Consider the following 7,327-nt stretch of genomic DNA (forward strand, 5'->3'; position numbering starts at 1 on the left):
GAAAAAAAACGTCCGTTCCCTAGTACGCGGAATACCGAGGTTTTAGTCCCGCCCATTTGTGTGAACATGCACACGCGGAACTAAACCTGGAAACAAAGACCAGATAAACTCGGGTAACTTCATTTTCTACTCAGGGCACCATTGCTCCACTATATCGGTACAGAGCAAATATTGGGTTGCTGCTATAATAATGTTATGAATGTTGAGTACAGCCCCTTTTAAGCCACTTAGTGTCTTTGTTTTCATGTAATAAGAAAAAGTTGAGAGTCCAACATGTGTAATTCACACATAAGTGTAAATATCACTTACAACTGTTAGTTATTTTTGTTCATGGAACATTATCAAAACCTCATTTGCCATTTTGGCCACTCTGATGTCTGTATGGTAAATACAAGGCAACCATCATACACTGTTTAAAATATCCGTGACGTCACACATGGGTTTCCAAAGACTAAACGTGTGCTCAGGCTGCTAATCCTGAATCTAAACCTGACTTTTATCCCATAACTATTCTATATGGACGATATTTCAGTTATGGGATTGTTCAGCTGCCGCCAGATGTCCGTCCCCTTCCTCTTTCTTTGTGTTAGCGTTCTAAACTCGATTTGGGGAACAATCCTCCGAGCTAGACCCGAGAGAGAAATTGTGTAAAATCGTGTACTCGCCATCCATTTTACTTCCCAGAGCTCGCCTCTTCATGTGCACACGTTCCACCAAAACAAGTTCCTTCCCTGAGTCTTTTTAGCCGTGTCACCGTTGCTCCGTCCGGGACATAGCACATTTAGCCCAAGAAGATTGTGATTGGTTTGAAGAAATGCCAATAAACCAGAGCACGTTTTTCTCCCATCCCAGAATGCTGTGTGGACTAGCCAGACCAGGGTCTGGCAATCAAGACTACCCCTTAACAAACACTTACACTACAGCAGGTTTAAAGCATGGGGGAAGGTAATACCATTCAGTTCAATTTTATTTAAATAGCGCCAAATCAAAACAACAGTTATCTCATTGCGCTTTTTATAAAAGAACAGGTCTAGACCGTACTCTGTGATAAGCATGTGCCAGTTAATCTCTGTGTGTGTGTGTGTGTGTGTGTGTGTGTGTGTGTGTGTGTGTGTGTGTGTGTGTGTGTGTGTGTGTGTGTGTGTGTGTGTGTGTGTGTGTGTGTGTGTGTGTGTGTGTGTGTGTGTGTGTGTGTGTGTGTGTGTGTGTGTGTGTGTGTGTGTGTGTGTGTGTGTGTGTGTGTGTGTGTGTGTGCCGATTATTTTCTCGATTAATCCAGTAGTTATGTAGTCCGTGAAATGTCAGAAAACTGTGAAAAATGTTGATCAGTGTTTCCCAAAGCCCAAGACAACGTCCTCAAATGTCTCATTTTGTCCACAACTCAAAGATATTCACTTTACTGTCACAGGGGAGAACAGAAACTAGACAATAATCATGTTTAACAAGCTGGGATTGTTCCTCTTTTACGCAAAATAATGACTCAAAAGCGATTAATCCAGCATGAAAATAGTTGGTTAATAACTTAATAGTTGCTAATTGGTCGATCTTTGCAGCTCTATCATCATATGGTCACAACACAGAGTTTTCAGCAGCTGTTTTTGGTTTTTAGAGTTTCCCCGAACACTTTTTCCAGCTATTCCTTTCCCTTGATTTGGGATTTCCCCTCTCTACGCCCCACTCGGGAGGACCAGTGCATTCCTCAGGCCTCGATGCACCCACGTGTGACCAATGGGGCCACGTTGAATTATCTGTACCATGGCACGTGTTTATATTTACATCCTCTCTCAGGACCAGAACTTGCCCCTAAAGACCGTCATGTGACCTATAGTGGTCTTACTGTATGAGCTCCTTTATCTATATCACTGACTGATGTGTGCCTTTTTAATGACTTTATGTTCACAAGTTAACGTTGGTGCTATTGAACTCAGTGGATATTTATAAAATCGATGTCTCTTACTGTTTACAGTGCTACGTGCAGGCGAGGTTATACCTAAGAAAGACATTTTTGGGATATTGACCGTTGTGAGAAAACATGCTGTACATAATGCCATTTGACATTCACCGACCAACAGTGCCGTTCAAGCGTGTAAATATAATGTTCATAAATGTAAATATTTGTTCTTCATTGTTTCTTTTGGGTAATCATGTCTGTGTTTTAGACTTTTGTGAACTTTAAACACATGCTGTACATAAATAAATGCTTCTATTTATTAAAGAATGTATACCACTGTCTGGGGTCAGTTTTGGATTAATGCGTGTGTTGTTTTCCTGTCAAAATTGAAAATCAACCCTTTTATTGACGTTTTTTATCAATGTTTTTATCTTTTTCTTACAACTTTGTCCTTTTTTTTCAATGTTTGTCACTTTTTTTTTGTTTTCAACACTACGTAACACTAACTTATTAACTTTATTATTATTATGTTATTTTTGGAATTTATGAATTTATGTTCAATAAACCTCATTCATAGGAAATTATACCTAATGTTTGAGTTAGAAAAGCAGAAATTAGGAATTATTGAGACTAAAATTAAAGGAATGGACGTTGGAATATGTCAACTTTTACTCAATACTATTTCAAAAACACTTCAATTTGATTTCCAAATACTGTAAAATTTGAATAAGACGCTTCAAAATTAATGAAAGTAGAGACTTGTACTTGCCAAAGAGCGTTGTGTGGAATCAATCATGTTATTTTGGGGAATTAAAAAGAACATTGATGTAGGACAACGGGTCAGTTTGACCCGAGGACAACATGAGGGTTAACCCTTACTTTAATGCAACTTGGTAACAGTCACATTCGTTCATTTAGATACCAAACTAAACTAAATGCTCTTGTGTAAAGCGTTCCCTCCTTGTTTTCCTCTTCTCCCTCAAGTCAACAGCAGATACAGTAGTACGAATAGAAACTGTCAATGTTTACGCTGCTTTGGTTAGCGTACGGGCTACCTGTAGCTGGACGTTGTTCATTAGGCTAATTCAAGTTAACTATTTCAACTGTTTATCCGTTACTTTTAGTAACAATAGTTGTTCCAACTATTTAATCCGTTACTTTGAGCTATTTCAACATTTTATCTGTTATTTTTAGCTAACTATTTCAACTGTTTATCCGTTACTTTAAGCTTTTTCAACCATTTATCTGTTACTTTTAGCTAACTATTTCAACTGTTTATCCGTTACTTTAAGCTTTTTCAACCATTTATCTGTTACTTTTAGCTAACTATTTCAACTGTTATCCGTTACTTTTAACTTACTATTTAAACAGTTAGCCACTACTATTAGCTTACTATTTTAACTGTTTTCCGTTACTTTTAGCTAAGTATTTCAACTGTTTTCATTACCTTTAGCTAACTATTTCAACTGTTTTCTGTTATTATTAGCTAATTATTTCAACTGTTTTCCGTTACTTTAAGCTAACTATTTCAACTGTTTTCCATTACTTTTAGCTAACTATTTCAACTGTTTTCCATTACTTTTAGCTAACTATTTCAACAGTTTTCATTACTTTTAGCTAACTATTTCAACTGTTTTCCATTACTTTTAGCTAACTATTTCAACTGTTTCCATTACTTTAAGCTAACTATTTCAACAGTTTTCATTACTTTTAGCTAACTATTTCAACTGTTTTCCGTTACTTTTAGCTAACTATTTCAACTGTTTTCATTACCTTTAGCTAACTATTTCAACTGTTTTCTGTTATTATTAGCTAATTATTTCAACTGTTTTCATTACTTTTAGCTAATTATTTAAACTGTTTTCATTACTTTTAGCTTACTATTTCAACTGTTTTCATTACTTTTAGCTAATTATTTAAACAGCTAGCCATTACTTTTAGCTAACTATTTCAACCATCACTTTTAGAAAGCTTTTTCTTTGCAAACTAGTTTTCACACATGCAGGTTATTATACGGGCAGTTGGTGAATTTGCCATAATTATAACACATGGTGCAAACGTCTTACTTTCCCTCTCTGTGTTGTTATCTATCGTGGGTGGATGAAGGGTTGCCATGTGGCAACGATTTGAATAATGTACAGCAGTGGGCTCCACTGTTTTCATACAGCAGCTCTGGTATGTGGACATGGGTCTGGGGGTGTTTATGTTATTCTATGAAAACGAGACCTTTTTCCTAGAAAGTCAGGATACAGTGAATGGTGAAACCACACATTTCCTAGAAATTCTCCCACAACGTGAGGCCACAAAAAAGGAAAAGTAACAACACAATTCTCTCTCTATTTCTATTTATTTGCATGTAAAATTACAAGATATATCAACATGCTGAAAAGTATTTTAAAAAGTTGATACTCGGGAGAATTATTGAATAAATACCCTTTCTAATTTGGTGATAGTCACGTTTTTTGTTCACGTTTTGCCATATATTTGCATCTTTTCCAACTTGAGATTGACAGGTGATGTGTAGTATATAGATTAATTGGTTGGTAAATTTATTAATGTTCACTTAATGAAAAATGTTATGAGTTTTAAGTAACCATCTATGAAGATCAGATCAAATGAAACTACTTTGACAATTTTGTGGCCACGGCTTCATTGCATGCGATGCTTTTGTTGTTTTCATTGAAATCCATGTTTTTGGGGGTGGTTTTCAGGTTATCTAACAATATAGGGAATGTAGGGGGAACAAACAGCTTTGTGACCATGCTGCTGATCTGTGGTCAAACCAAATCCATCAATAGCCATGTCACGTGCAAAGTTCAAGGCTGAGGAAGAGTGAAGGTGTTAGGCTGATAACATGAGTCAGGTAAAAGAGACACCTGTGAGTCAACACACACGCAGTTCCTGCCTAAGGAAAGACAGAAAGAAAACAAGCACTAGGAGTGAATCCAGGATTTTTTAATTGGGGTGGCAGGGGACCAATAATCCGTCAGGGGGGCCCAGGGGCATAGCATAGAAAATCTGTTTATGAATGAACAAAAGATTGGATAGGATAGAACAACACAATGTAGTTCTGCAAAGTAAAACATCACATTCGTTATTAATTTCACTTGTTTTCATTTAAAACTAATAGTACATCCAAATACAAGATACGTTCTCTATGGACTCAGTCTGCAGTTACAGGGCTGCCTCCATGGTGACAGAACTTTGGATAGTTGTCATGGAAACATTAATTGGTCATGTGACAAGTGTTGGGAAGATACTCTGAAAGGTACTCTGATCCAATAAAATCCCAATTTGTCAGACTGACAGCACTCAAGTCCATGGATGGGAGTCGCTCCCTCTGAGGAAAATACTGTTTATGATTATTAAGCTATATTATATTATATAGCTTTAAGCTTTAAACTATAAATATATATATATATATATATATATATTTATGGTCCCAGTTTAATATAATTTATATTATGCTACCAACTCTTGCTTTATTACTCTAATTACACATTCAATTTAATTTTAACGTCACTTACACCGCAATATTGTTTCTTGTATCATGGCAGCCACACTTTAAAATCCCTTTATTTGACTCCATTTTGCTTTCTTTCAGTCTACCATATGATCATTGTCTATTATTTGCCTTCATTTCTTGTGCGTTTACTTGCTTGTGTGTTTTTGTCTTTTGCTGTTATTGAAGAAAGCTGCTGCTTTAATAACAAAATGTCCCCGTTGTGGGATGAATAAAGTGTAATATAATATAATATAATATAATATAACATAATATAATACGTGGCATATAAACCGTTCCTGATCCAACCTGAGTTTCAACACTTCACTGTCAAAGCAGTAATTGAGGGGCGGACTTCAGCTGCCCCCCATGTGGGCTCAGTCCTGGGTTCGGTAAAGGAAAATCCCATAAAAAAAAAATAGTTATTGTGGCTCCTGTGAGTCAATTTATTTTGCTTTACACAGACTGAGTGCAGCAGATATCTGCTTTTCAAAGAAAGGTTTCATCCAAATCCTTTGACATCTTCAATCATTAATTTAACCACAAATGTGTCATGTACTAGCAGGATCATCCCAGGTACTTCCACATAATATATAGGCTAGACTTGTGGAGTGTTTTCTACTCACTGCTGGATGTTTTTCAGTGTGAGATAAAGCCTTAATGTCCAGTTTACTGAAGACAGCTCTTTCTAATTGAGGTATTAATTGTATGTGACTAACTAACTTTATTAATAAACGGTTATGCAATTAAATCTCATTTGGTGTTTCTTCTTTTTTTTACATTCTGGTGTAGAATAACGATAAGTATAACCCCTTTTGCACAATCACACGAACATATTAGGATGACATTTCCGAGCAGGATGCACATGTGTAAGAGACACGTGATCTCCGGGAGTGTGACTATACGACACATTTCTTCTCAGCCGATCCGTACGTAAACAAAAACCAGCCAGTCAGACAGCCACTGACCTTTGCTCAGGCTGTTTTATTGGCGAGAGACCACCCCACACTACTCACCCTACAGCAGCTCAACCAATGGCTCCACTCATGATGTTTTATCAAAGTTTTGAACAAAGATGTTGTTGAAGTTCTTAGATTTGATAGTTTATCATCTCAGAGTCCACCCACCCTTACAATAAGATCATCAGATGTCCTCTTAACCTTCCTGTTGTCCTCTGGTCAAATTTGACCCATTTTCAAAGTTTCTACATAAGAAATGTGTTGTATTTTTCCACCGAATGGTCAAAAAATAACATGTATGGTTCCATGCAATGCTCTTGACAAGTTAAATACATGATTAGTTCACTGTTTTCATTGAATTTGGGTTTTTTTATATCCTGGGATGCCTGTAGAATTTAGGAAGTCCGGTCTGGATTTGATCCATTATGGAGCAACTATGCTCGAGCAAGAGCTGTTTGGACCAATCAGATTGTCCGGGTGGGCTTTATACGATGACGGACAGATGATCAGCATTAACGTAATCAACCACGTAACCATAGAAACCCGCAGGACTGCACCCGCCCATGTCGCCCTGCACCGTGCATGCTCATGTGATGGTTCTCCTAACGTCCTGTAGCTGTAAGAATGGACATACAGTAGCTAATGGTTGTAAAATTGACAAAATGTATAAAAAAAACCTTTCAAAACAAATGGGAAAAAAGTAACAAAAAAATTGTAAAGTGTCAAAAACATTACGTTAAAAGTGTTTTAAATTTTGACAAAGAAAAACTAAAACTTGCATGGACAACAAATTATTTCTAATTTTTGAAGGTAATGTAGGCCAATGGCTTTATTACATAGGAAATGTAGCTTGTATCTCAAATGTGTGTATGTATGTGTTTGTTGTGTTATGGTTGCCTTGCTACTGGATGCCTAAAAATTTCCTTTGGGATGAATAAAGTATCTATCTATCTATCTATCTATCTATCTATCTAT

The sequence above is a fragment of the Etheostoma cragini genome, chromosome 15, assembly GCF_013103735.1.
Source record: "Etheostoma cragini isolate CJK2018 chromosome 15, CSU_Ecrag_1.0, whole genome shotgun sequence".
NCBI lineage: Eukaryota > Metazoa > Chordata > Actinopteri > Perciformes > Percidae > Etheostoma > Etheostoma cragini.